Source organism: Clytia hemisphaerica, unplaced genomic scaffold, assembly GCF_902728285.1.
Source record: "Clytia hemisphaerica strain Z4C2 unplaced genomic scaffold, Clytia hemisphaerica genome assembly, whole genome shotgun sequence".
In the NCBI taxonomy this organism is placed as follows: Eukaryota; Metazoa; Cnidaria; class Hydrozoa; order Leptothecata; family Clytiidae; genus Clytia; species Clytia hemisphaerica.
The window spans coordinates 70,412-83,258 of record NW_027103829.1 but is presented as its reverse complement, the minus strand read 5'-3'; positions in this window follow the sequence as shown (position 1 = coordinate 83,258).

Below are 12,847 nucleotides of genomic sequence, written 5' to 3'. Positions count from 1 at the left end.
CAGCTAGTTACAGTGGAATCATGCCAAAACCGTCACTTAATGACGAACATGTAGTTGTGACTGTTAGACATTGTCTTTATAGCGGACTGTATAGGATTATGACTGGATCGTCGAGAAATATGTTTTTAATATTCCAAAATGAAAGTGGCTTTTTAGTGGAGTCAATTAGGGGTCAGATAGGTAACAATTGTGCAAATCGTGACAAAACCGTGAAATTTTGCACAGTAGTCCGAAATGGTCTATAGATAAAAATTTTAAGAGGAGACAAGCGTCAAATGTCACCTTCCTCCCTGTCAGCATTTGTTGACAAACAAACATGTCACTCCAAAACATGTCACTCCAAAACATGTCATATTACATACCATTGGAAAGATCGCTTCTCGGCCTAATGGCTAAGATCAAGATATCTTAGTCAGGGCAAAGAGACTGCCCAAAAGCAGCGGTTATAGTTAATTATAACCTAAGAGACTGCCAGGGTAGCCGAGACACGAAACCTAGTTCCAAGAAGCACTTACACCTCAGGAGAGGAAGTACATCATTACAACGCAAAACAACTTCACCACAAGTGAAAATCAACCCAAAACGGTATGACAGTTTCGACTTCGTATTCAAAAGCTACAACAAATCTCACTTTTGATCGAATAAAAACCAATAGAGCCAAGGAAAAGACTTGGGTACTGGAAGGCGTGTTTCCAAGTAGACACATATGCCCTCTAGATACCACATATGAGGCTCTGGTTTTTGAGGACATCATACGATTCATTGGAAATGACGACATATTACCCATACATGTCTCAAATTCAAAACGAATCACAATCTACATTCGGGATAAAAAGAGCTTTGACAAACTACTACAGAAGGGGTTACGGTACAGGAACAAACAAGATGATGGTTGGGAAAAATTGAGGCTCCAGCCGAAAAACACGGCTGGATCATCATGGACATTTTTTTTTTTTTTTTATTCTTTATTTAAAGTTGGGTACATTAGAGTGTGATTATTTACGTGGGTCCCGTGCCCTCGTGGGTCGCGTGGGTCCCGTGCCCCGTCGTGGGTCACGTGGGTCCCGTGCCCCTCGGGGGTTCGTGCCCCCGTGGGTCCAAAAAAAAAACCCGCGGGTCCAAAAAAAAAAAACCCGTGGTCCAAAAAAAAAACCGTGGGTCCAAAAAAAAACCCGGGGTCCAAAAAAAAAACCCGTGGGTCCAAAAAAAAACCCGTGGGTCCGAAAAAAAAAAAACCGTGGGTCCAAAAAAAAACCCGTGGGTCCGAAAAAAAAAACCCTTGGGTCCGTAATAAAAACCCGTGGGTCCAAAAAAAAAAAACCCGTGGGTCCAAAAAAAAAACCGTGGTCAAAAAAAAAATCCCGTGGGTCCAAGAAAAAACCCGAAAAAAAATCCAACTTCGTGGATTCATTGGTTGGTTTGGTTCCGGAAAAATAAATGTCCTCGAAACATTCTATTGTTTGCTTGTGTGTTTTAAACTGCGGGTCAGTTTTAGATATTGTCTGCGGGAGACTGAGTGTTTCGAAAGTCTTTTTCTCGAGTTCAAGGTAGGACAAAACAGTCGAATACCAACTCTTTCAATACCGCCAGAAAGAGAAAGTTTCCGGATTCTAGCAATTGACAAATGAGAAAGTTTGTTGCAGGGCGATTTCTCACTGTTGAAAAGACTTGCTTCGTTATACACCAGCCATAAGACACGCAGTTCTTTTCTCTTTACAGTGAAATTTAGTAAAAATTCTTTATTTTTTGTTAAAGCTTCAGCGGTTCAACTAAATGATTGGCTTGCATGGTGGGATAATAGAAAACATCTTATATTCCGTGTATTCACCACAATTCAGGCACCCAGGTCCAACCTCTTGGAAGTGGTGCATGCCGGTTGGATAAACAAAAAGAACGTAGGTCTATCGTTGGTCGAGCCGTGTATGTTTGACGTCAAAGACAACATATTGCTGGCTCAAGACATGAAAGACCTGGAAAAAGGAAATTACAACAGAGGGCGTGGACCGTCGGTTGTCGAATCGAGTCAGAGAAGAGATAATAGAGAGATAGAAGCGGCCAATAGATTTGGCCAGGACATCTTGGACTTTGGTGTAACGCGACGTGAACCTGGCATCAAAAGAACTCCGACCACAGAAAATGTAGGATGTAACCCGCCCACCAAAAAGACACGGTTGGACGATATGTTAAAGCGCCGAATCGCTACCACGCATTCTTTAAAAGACACCATGAAACTAAGATCATACGACGAAAATAGCCCTCTCAACTGGGTTTTCAGTGTATGTAGCAGTGTAAACGGGACAGCTGCATACAAAACACAAATTTGTAATGTTCCATCTTGCACATGTCCTGACTTAAAAAAAAACGGGTCAAAAGTTTATTGCACCCACCTCATGTTTGTACTATTCTATCCTTTGGATATAAAGCCAGAGGAGTGCTCGTTTCAGCGCCATATAGATATGGAGATATGCACTTGAAATTTAGCGTGATCGCCTGATTTGGGTCTGATTAGGAGTCTCTTCAAAGTTAATGAAGTTTACTTTCGATTAAAGCAAAAATGAAGGAAGTCTTTTCAAAGAGAAATCGCCCTGCAACAAACTTTCTCATTTGTCAATTGCTAGAATCCGGAAACTTTCTCTTTCTGGCGGTATTGAAAGAGTTGATATTCGACTGTTTTGTCCTACCTTGAACTCGAGAAAAGACTTTCGAACACCTCAGCAGTCTCCCGCAGACAATATCTAAAACCGACCCGCAGTTTAAAACACACAAGCAAACAATAGAATGTTTCGAGACATCTATCTTTCCGAAACCAAACCAACCAATGAAATCCACGAAGTTGAATTTTTTTTTCGGGTTTTTTTTTTGGACCCACGGGTTTTTTTTTCGGACCCACGGGTTTTTTTTTGGACCCACGGGTTTTTTTTTCGGACCCACGGGTTTTTTTTTTGGACCCACGGGTTTTTCTTCGGACCACCACGGGATTTATTTTTTGGACCCACGGGTTTTTTTTTCGGACCCACGGGTTTATTTTTTGGACCCACGGGTTTTTTTTTTGGACCCACGGGGGCACGAACCCACGAGGGCACGGGACCCACGGGACCCACGAGGGCACGGGACCCACGTAAATAATCACACTCGGTACACTAATAGAATTACATACATAAGTAAGTCTAATCAAATCCAACTATGATAATTTCTAAGATAAAAAGAGTAAAAAATTGTAAAAAGAAAAAAAAAATCTAACTATGTACAGGTTTTACAGGTGCATATGGGTGAAATCGGTTTTAGAGCATTTTTAAATAGAATTAACACACTCACCTTTCTACAAGTGCCGGGTAATTACCAAGCAACAGATCTTCTAAACTATTGCCAAAAATTTGGAATTGTAAGAACAACTTATAGAAAGCGTCTTTCGTCAGGAATGCACGAATTTTTCGGTCCTAACATCGTGCTAGATTCATGGTAACCAATGGAAAAGTTCCCACGAAATTTCTGTGCATAGACGACCACACTATAAATCTCATGTACATTGATCCAAGAGAATTTTTTTTTGTGACTGCTCGGGGATGGGTCTGACCGAAGGGGTGGAGGAGGTCTCTAGGTCATCTCGAACCCAGCCTGGGCTGAACAATCTTTTTGCTTACACAAATTTCTGAAAATGTACTCAATAAGAGTAAAAAGCCAAACAAGTTCGAAAAATCGTCATCATTTTTGGTAAAATTTTGTCAAAATCGAAAGTGTTTCAAACCCTGACATATCATATATCGTTGGAAAGATAATTTCAAAGTGAACAACTTTTTTGTCTACCAAAATTTCTAAAAATAAGCTCAATAAGAGTAAAAAGGGAAAATAGAGACCTCACTAAAATTCCCTTTTTTGTCAATTCATTCAATTTTTACAGATTTTCATGGCACGAGTCACTCAAAAAAAATTCCCAAAATAGCTGTCCAGATCCTTTATGTTCTGTCTAGTCAGTAAATTCACCTGCCATGGTTAAGCATTGCATGGAGATAATCAAAAAACTTACATACAGACGCCGTCATGATTGCTATTCAACACTTGGCTGAATTGAAACTTGAAGAGCTTTGGATAGAGTTTGGTGCTGGGAAATCACGAAAATACATTCCAATTCATGACTGTGCAAGAATTTTTGGTGAACGTATTTGCAGTAGCATATCATTCTGGCATTCATTTACGGGATGTGACACCGTCTCAACATTCAATGGAAAGGGGAAGAAAACAGCATGGAAGGTGTTGAAATTGTTTGAAGAAGGGCAAGATACGTTTACTCGGTAAGTTTCTTTTTGCACATCCATCATTCTATTATTATTTCGAAATTTTGAAGTATTTTGTAACACAATTAATCTACCAAATTTTTACACATAACTTCCAATTGTGATGAGTATGATATAAAAATTCAAATTTTAAACTGGCAAGAGATGATGTTTTGATTGACCAAGATCTGCTGTTGATCGAACGTTTTGTAGTTTTAATGTAAACCTTACAAGTCCGTTAGAAGACGTGAACGACTGCAGGAGAGAACTATCCACGAAGAAAGCTAAAGCAGTAGAAAACATACCTCCGACAAAAGACGCCCTGATCCAACATATGCTATAAGAGCAATGCTACAGCATATGTAAGAAGGACCCTTTGCTTTTAACTCAGCTTTTTATTTCTTCATGATGTATAGCTGTTTGACATTACGCCAAGCTAAAATTCTACGATGTTTCCAGCGATTGAAAAAAAGCTGGAAAAGCAGGTTCTCAACAATTTCGCACGGAAAATTAATTCGCATCATTAAGTGATAATTATGATTCGTATGTCTTTAAATACAATTCAAAATTCTAAATCATCCTCGCTATTGCATTCACTCAAAAATTATTTTTAACATACTCACATGTCAGAGAGATGGCTGATGGAACTATTGATTACGAATAGTTGAAGGTGGTTGTGAAAGAAATCATTCAAACATAGAGTTGAGACCTCAAGTCTAAAACATAGCAGAAGAAAGAGCGAAACAAGTTGCAGATCATACCTCTGTAACAAATTCTAATACCTTAACAAAATTAAAGGAAAAGCTTGAGAATAAATGAAAAAGCGACAATGTTACTTGTTCAAAGGCTGGACACTTCAATCAGTTCAAACATAACACAGAAGTTTTGGAGAAAATTGATGATGCCCTTGAAGCTATCGAAACAGCGGACGTGGAAGAAATAACAACTGCTTAAAGAAAGGTAAGCAATTACTTGAAAGCAGGATAAAGCATTTAAGGTAGGCTAACAGTTAAGGAATTTAAAGCTAATGAATTGACATCTGGGGAGGCAGAGGAGAAAAGACTAAAGAGGGCAATAAAAAACGCAGACATTGTCAAAGGCCGTTTGTATAAAAAACAAAAACTTTCCGAAGATTCATTATGATAAAGTAATAAGAAATAGAACCGAACAAAGAAGTCGCATGGACGAAGTAGTATGCTACTCCTGTAAACGTGTCGGACATTACGTATCGCACTGTCCCTTTTCGAATACAGTATCGCCTTCGTCTCTCGCATAATCAACAAAATCATTTTCATCGTCATCAACAAATAAAAATTCGTCAAGTTCTCCAAAAAGCTCGAAAGACGGTAAAAGTACCTCTGGACATCACTTTAAATTTCACAGTCAAGTTGCTTACTCGTGTTGAAAAATTGAAGCGTTATAATTCAAACGACTTTCTTTATTATTTTATCTTTTATGAACAATTGAATTCATTGTGTTTGATGTACTTTAATCAAAAGACAGTCATTTCAATTTAAAGAAATTCTAAGCTTAGGTTGGTATTAGATCTCAGACACGTCAATAAATTCATCAAACCAAACAAATTCAAATACGAAAATTTAAAACAAGCCTCAGAGTTAATCGACCAGAACGATTTGTTAATCACTTTCGACCTCAAAAGCGGATACCATCATGTACCGATCAATCATATTTTTCGAACCTTTTTGGGATTCGCATGGGAACTCGACGGCGAGATGCAATTTTTCGTGTTCAAAGTTTTGCCATTTGGGTTAAATATAGCATGCCTAATTTTTACAAAGCTCGTGCGACAATTAGTAAAGAGATGGCATTCGATGGTAATTAAATGTGCGATGTATCTTGATGACGGTATAGCTGGGGATAGTTCACATTTTTCTTTGATTCGATCAAGAGATAGGATACTGCAAGACATGCAATCAGCTGGTTTGACAGTAAACTTTGAAAAGTCGAGCCTCGAACCCGAAAAAAGAAAAACATGGCTAAGTTTCATAATCGATACTGAAAAAATGAAAATGGAAGTCCCAACAACAAAAATTCCAGTCCAAAACTTACTTTTTGAAGCTTTAAATTGTGAATTTATTTCAGCTAGAGAAATTCTAGAATAGCAGGAAATCTTATTTCACAAGCTACTGGGCCACTTGTTTATTTATTCACAAAGCAATTGTACAAATTTGTCGAATCCAATTTCTTGGGACAAAAAATGTCTCCTAACATTTGATGTAAGACAAGAGCACTAATTTTGGAAAGACAATTTAGGAGTCACGAAGAGCTTTAGAATTAACACACAACCTGAAGTCACAAAAATCGTTTTTTCGGATGCAAGCGAAACCGGTTACGGGGGTTATGTTGTGGAAAAACTCGGTAACATCATAGCGAAGGGGAACTTTGACCGAACCGAACAACAAACCAGCTCGACTTACCGCAAACTTCTTGCAGTAAAATACATTTTGCTATCATTTCCTAAAATCTTAGAAAATGAATACATTGAGTGGTTTACCGACAACAATAATATACCGGGTGCCCCACAAAAAAGTTTCTCTCTTTAAAACTGATTTTCTAGAAATCTAAGAATTCTAAAAGAGCCATTTTCCTATTTATTTAGCCAATCGAATTTAATAAATGACCCATCAAAATTTAAGTTAATCTTTCTTTTTTTCAATGAAATTGGAATGGTTCTTTTAAAATTTTTAGATTTTTAGAAAATTAGCTTTAAAGAGAGAAACTTTTTTGTGGCGCACCCGGTATGTAGAATCATAAATCGAGGTAGCACAAAGCAACACTTGCAAAATCTTGCAACATGGATTTGGCCATTTTTGGCCATTTTTTTGTTTTTTTTCACTTTTCAACGGATTATCCACCGGGACGCATTTCGCAGAGCCATTGGTACAGGCCGGTACAGGGGTCAGCTTCAGTTTCTTTTATATCAATGACATTACTTTTGCTAAATTGTGCTACTAAACAGCCTCGTCCCCTTACTTACTTATTTTCTTTTGGATTCTACTACCAGTGCGCCAGTAACGTAATCAGTAACGTAAATAAGTGCTGGATATACCGGGACGAGGTAGACTGGAGTCATTTATAATGCGTGTAATACTAATAATACCAATACTAATAATAATACGGGATTTAGTTTGTATAAACGACTGGAAGAATCCGGTTCCAGCCTTATAGATAACCCGGCTAGCTACGCAGAAACTTGCGTAGCGAGAAAACAATTTATCAAACAACAACAAACTCTCAAAACGAAATCAACTCAAATGAAAAACTTTCAATACACAAATCCACTCACATTTTTTTTCTCAAGAATTATTTTGAGCGGGAAAAAATTATAATTGCAATATTGACACTTTTCTTTTGTTTGGAGTTAGTGCACAAAGGTTTCTAGACGACTAAAATTGTTCCCTTAATTACTTTTTGTTTTATTTCTAATATGTATGAATTAGTTGTCTAGCTTGCTAGACTAGGGACGAGGTTGTATGGGTTGCATTACAACACCCCCTTCTCACAAACTAACTTGGACCCCCGTGGGAACCTTTCCCACTCGAAAAATCGGCCGAAATATCGTCCCCGTGCATCTAGAACAATAGAATTTCAAAACCCCAGTCATATAAAACATGGAACATCCATCCCCATTAGTTTTGGTTTGTTTTTGTTACTCCACCGGCTGAAAGTATTCCACCGGGTCTGTGAGAACCTTTCTGCATACATTTGTCGCTTATCTGTTACAATGGCATCGTTTGAGAAGCGTTGTGGTGCTTCTAAATCGCATCGCACCGGGCAGCCTCATGTCAACTTACTATTCGTCAAAGGGACTCACGGCAAAACAAAGGAAGGAAATCTATCAAGCAAAGAGAAACAAGTTCTGCTTGATCAGAAGGTCATAACGGAGTGCACCACATGGATTTGTCGTCGATGCTTCAGAATGGAATATAACAACGCCATCAATAGAGACAAAGCTAAAGAGCTGGACTTCGATGAACTTGTTCTCCAATTTCAAAAACTCATTGATGCAGAATTGAAAGAATCAAGGAAAACTCATTGGGATTTGGGAGCTCTGGGCGATTACAGCTGTGTGGATTGGCTAAATGCGCACCCAACTCATCTTCTAAAATTCTTCATGGCATTGTGCAAAATAACAGAAGTAAGCGATTTCAAAGCTAATGCTAAACTTCCTTATGTCTTGGAATGCATCTATGGGTGTAGAAAAAAAAAAGTTGTGCTGCTGTTATCTTGAATGTCAAACACTTTAAAAAACAATGCAGTAACGCACAGCAAGAAATGCAGGAGCCTAACTGCAAAGCTAACACCAGGTGGTAGCGACACTCACATTCAAGATATGAGTAAAGCTTCGGTCGTGGAGAAAAAAACCGTTCCTTCGTGGGGTGTGAAGTGTAGGGTTGATAACAGCCAAATGCTTGGCAAGAATCGGGATTTGGAGCCACAGTCAAGTATGTCAATGAGCGTCATTGCATGCCATGCCTAAATCCCAATTTATGGCTTACGACTACATTGGCAACCAAAGTTGAAGCCCTCTTTTTGGGCATTTGCTGAGGAATCATTAGATGAGCAAGGAATTGATGGTATCTTTTAAAAGGTTTTGAATCACTTTATCGTTGGCCGACTGGATCGTTTCCAAAAAACTAATGGTATTGCATCAAGAATTACAAACGAGAGAAAATGGTACGAGAACGTTTTTTTTGCTCCTCCTGCCTTGCGGAGAATTACAAGTCAGCAGAAAAATGTACTACATGTGACGGGCCATTAGAGAAACGAAAATATCTTCTGGACCAACATTGATGACATTATTGCAGTCCTTGAAATTGATAATGTTGTTGCTGACGGAAAGAGAGTAGCAGATAACAGCTAATCCTATTCCGAATCAATAGATATGGAAATAGGGGAAGAATTTGTTGATACTGACGAGGAAGCAACACCTCTCTTAGAAGGGACGGGAAAAAAGTCCTACGATCTTCAAGGTGTGTTCTCCCAATGAGAAGCTGACAAGCAGTATTTTTTCTAACACAACAATCGAACAAATCTCAAAAGACCCATGTGATATTTTAACTGGTGAACCAGATCTTTTCAATCTCAATTCTTATGACCACTTGACAAAAATTTTGCGGAACCACGGCACGTGCAGGTGAGACATTTCCCGGTTATTTAGGCAAGTTGCAAAGCTCCGACCTTTAATTCATTATTAGAACTTCAGTTAGGGCGACACAGCGCAATTATTTTGAATCGTTCCCAACTTACCAAATTAGCGAAAGTTTCCTTTTTTTACAAATTACGCTAATTTCAAGCATCTGAACAGGTCAGGCAAGTTTTGAACAATATTATCTAATATTATCACCCAATAGAATCTTCAATTTTTAAGTCTATTATCAGCTTACACTGAAAGGTAAATATGCAACCTCTAAACCAGTCTTGGTAGCCTGGAAGTGTTATTTTGTGTAAATTTCTGCTTTGCGTTTACTAAAATTTCATTCAGGCATTCGACGGTATGGCCAGGGAGAGCGGGAATGGTTATTTCTTGAGGTCGACAGCAACATTTTTCAGATCGTTATAGAACTTATCAACAACATTCACACTTGCAGTTCGTAAAGAGAGAAATATGGAAAAATAACGACGGACAGAAAAACAGCAACCGTCTGTCAGCATAAATCAATAAAAAATAGATAGACCCGATAAAGGGTTCTTACTTTTTTCTATATCGAAATTCGAGCATCAAAACGATGCAAAAAGGCAGTTATATTACTCCGTCTAATTAAAAAATTATCAGTATAAACACAAGGCAGGAAGAAAAAAACCTAAAAGTGATCCGTTACTAGCACTTTTACAACCCTATGCGTTTTTTTCCTTGAAATCATTTTTATCCATTTTTACATTAAGTAGTTTTTGAATATGCTCAAAAACCTCGTTGTTGGCAGATTTCTTTAAAGCCAGTTTTTCCAATGAAATTGCAATATGTACTCAATTTGAGATCGGTCCATCTCCTGGCATTCTTTGTCACACAAAGCACAGTGGTTTTTTGTTCAGTGATTTGCTCAGAAATTGGAGTCTCTGGAACTACGTTCGTTTCTTCCAGTATTTTATGTGGGTCGATGGCCTTTCCCTCTGGCTCGTCTTTGTACTGGTCTGGAGTGTGGTTAGATGCCATTTCGTCTTTGTCGTCGTGGTCGTCCTCGTTTTCGTCCGAGGAATTGTAGATATGATGTTGTGTTTGTGGCGGTGGTCCTCTAGCGAGGAGCTTATTGACATGGTAGTGGCCATATCGGTTGCGTCTAACCGATATGGTTGTTACCCTGTAAAAATGCACTGATCTTTGTTTTGATGTTTTTAATCAATAGACAGACTTCTTGGAAGGATGTTTCAGCCAGACTACAGTCATTGAAATCATTCTGAGCTTATTGACATGGAGTAGGCCATATCGGTTGCGTCTAACTGATATGGACGTTACCCTGTAAAACGGCATTGATCTTTGTTTTGATGTTTCTAATCAATAGACAGACTTCTTGGAAGGATGTTTCAGCAAAAATACAGTAATTAAAATCATTCTGTGCTTATTGACATAGTAGTGGCCATATCGGTTGCGTCTAACCGATATGGACGTTTCCCTTAAAAAAGCACTGATCTTTGTTTTGATGTTTATTAATCAATAGACAGACTTCTTGGAAGTATTTCTCAGCCAAACTACAGTCATTGAAATCATTCTGAGCTTATTGACATGGTAGTGGCCATATCGGTTGCGTCTAACCGATATGGACGTTACCCTGTAAAAATACACTGATCTTTGTTTTGATATTTTTAATCAATAGAAAGACTTCTTGGAAGGATGTTTCAGCCAAACTACAGTCATTGAAATCATTCTGAGCTTATTGACATGGTAGTGGCCATATCGGTTGCGTCTAACCGATATGGACGTTACCCTGTAAAAATACACTGATCTTTGTTTTGATTTTTTTAATCAATAGACAGACTTCTTGGAAGGATGTTTCAGCCAAACTACAGTCATTGAAATCATTCTGAGCTTATTGACATGGTAGTGGCCATATCGGTTGCGTCTAACTGATATGGACGTTTCCCTGTAAAAAGGCACTGATCTTTGTTTTGATGTTTCTAATCAATAGACAGACTTCTTGGAAGGATGTTTCAGCAAAATTACAGTAATTAAAATCATTCTGTGCTTATTGACATAGTAGTGGCCATATCGGTTGCGTCTAACCGATATGGACGTTTCCCTGTAAAAAAGCACTGATCTTTGTTTTGATGTTTTTAATCAATAGACAGACTTCTTGGAAGGATGTTTCAGCCAAACTACAGTCATTGAAATCATTCTGAGCTTATTGACATGGTAGTGGCCATATCGGTTGCGTCTAACCGATATGGACGTTACCCTGTAAAAATGCACTGATCTTTGTTTTGATGTTTTTAATCAATAGACAGACTTCTTGGAAGGATGTTTCAGCCAAACTACAGTCATTGAAATCATTCTGAGCTTATTGACATGGTAGTGGCCATATCGGTTGCGTCTAACTGATATGGAAGTTTCCCTGTAAAAAGGCATTGATCTTTGTTTTGATGTTTCTAATCAATAGACAGACTTCTTGGAAGGATGTTTCAGCAAAAATACAGTAATTAAAATCATTCTGTGCTTATTGACATAGTAGTGGCCATATCGGTTGCGTCTAACCGATATGGACAGTTTCCCTGTAAAAAAGCACTGATCTTTGTTTTGATGTTTTTAATCAATAGACAGACTTCTTGGAAGGATGTTTCAGCCAAACTACAGTCATTGAAATCATTCTGAGCTTATTGACATGGTAGTGGCCATATCGGTTGCGTCTAACCGATATGGACGTTACCCTGTAAAAAAGGCACTGATCTTTGTTTTGATGTTTTTAATCAATAGACAGACTTCTTGGAAGGATTTTTCAGCAAAAATACAGTAATTAAAATCATTCTGTGCTTATTGACATAGTAGTGGCCATATCGGTTGCGTCTAACCGATATGGAAGTTTCCCTTAAAAAAGGCACTGATCTTTGTTTTGATGTTTATAATCAATAGACAGACTTCTTGGAAGGATGTTTCAGCCAAATTAAAGTCATTGAAATCATTCTGAGCTTATTGACATGGTAGTGGCCATATCGGTTGCGTCTAACCGATATGGACGTTACCCTGTAAAAATGCACTGATCTTTGTTTTGATGTTTTTAATCAATAGACAGACTTCTTGGAAGGATGTTTCAGCCAAACTACAGTCATTGAAATCATTCTGAGCTTATTGACATGGTAGTGGCCATATCGGTTGCGTCTAACCGATATGGACGTTACCCTGTAAAAATGCACTGATCTTTGTTTTGATGTTTTTAATCAATAGACAGACTTCTTGGAAGGATGTTTCAGCCAAACTACAGTCATTGAAATCATTCTGAGCTCATTAACATTGTAGTGTCCATATTGGCTGTGTGTAATCGATGTGAACAATTCACTGTAAAAAGGAACTGACCTTTGTTTTGATGTTCTTCTTCAACAGAAGGAGATCTTGGAAGGATGTTTTA